The sequence below is a fragment of the Odontomachus brunneus genome, unplaced genomic scaffold, assembly GCF_010583005.1.
Source record: "Odontomachus brunneus isolate Ranch 3 - 2012 unplaced genomic scaffold, Obru_v1 Obru_scaffold_443, whole genome shotgun sequence".
Lineage (NCBI taxonomy): Eukaryota > Metazoa > Arthropoda > Insecta > Hymenoptera > Formicidae > Odontomachus > Odontomachus brunneus.
In genome coordinates this window covers 16,818-17,673 of record NW_022639893.1, presented here as the reverse complement: position 1 = coordinate 17,673, position 856 = coordinate 16,818, and positions in this window count along the sequence as shown.

The following is an 856-nucleotide window of genomic DNA, read 5'->3' as shown; positions in this document are numbered from 1 at the left end:
CTTTCCCAAAATTTTTACTTTTGTATGTTTACTAAATAAGCTTTTAAAAACTATTTTTTCCTAATTCTGTGTAATTATCAGAAAATAAAATCACTAGATACCTAATATAGTGTTTATATATCCAAAATAGTTATAACAATATTTATTGTGTATGAAATTATTTTCACTTGGCGTAAATCGTTTGATATCACTTTTTTTATAAGAATTTTAATAACTGTTTTTATAATATTTTTTCCAAGTGAAACAAAGCACGTGAACTTGGCTTCTTTTTTATCTTTTTTTTTAAAGAGGTAATTTTTGTACGGATATCACTTTTTTTGTATAATCCTTATCTCTTCTCTGAAAATATTACAACATAAGCAACATTAAACATAAATATAATACAGTGTAATACTGTAAATTAACTTCTTAATGTAATTAGCCTTTTATATTAATTAACTTCTTGACATAACATGGCAGGCGGATTGTCACTCGGAGCTTTATCTGTGTGTGTCAGCAGAGATTCTCACGTTAATAGCTTCTACAACTTCTTTGTAACAGCTAATACGTACAACTAATGGTAAAAGTCTTGGAATTCTTGACAGCTAACTTTGGTAAATATGCAGTATAACGCCCTCACCTGAAATTTTTTGAAAATACTCAATCTTCATCCATCTTTTTATCATAGTGTGGTGTGTATGTGTGTGTGTGTGTGTGTGTGTGTGTGTGTGTGTGTGTGTGTGTGTGTGTGTGTGTGTGTGTGTGTGTGTGTGTGTGTGTGTGTGTGTGTGTGTGTGTGTGTGTGTGTGTGTGTGTGTGTGTGTGTGTGTGTGTGTGTGTGTGTGTGTGTGTGTGTGTGTGTGTGTGTGTGTGTGTG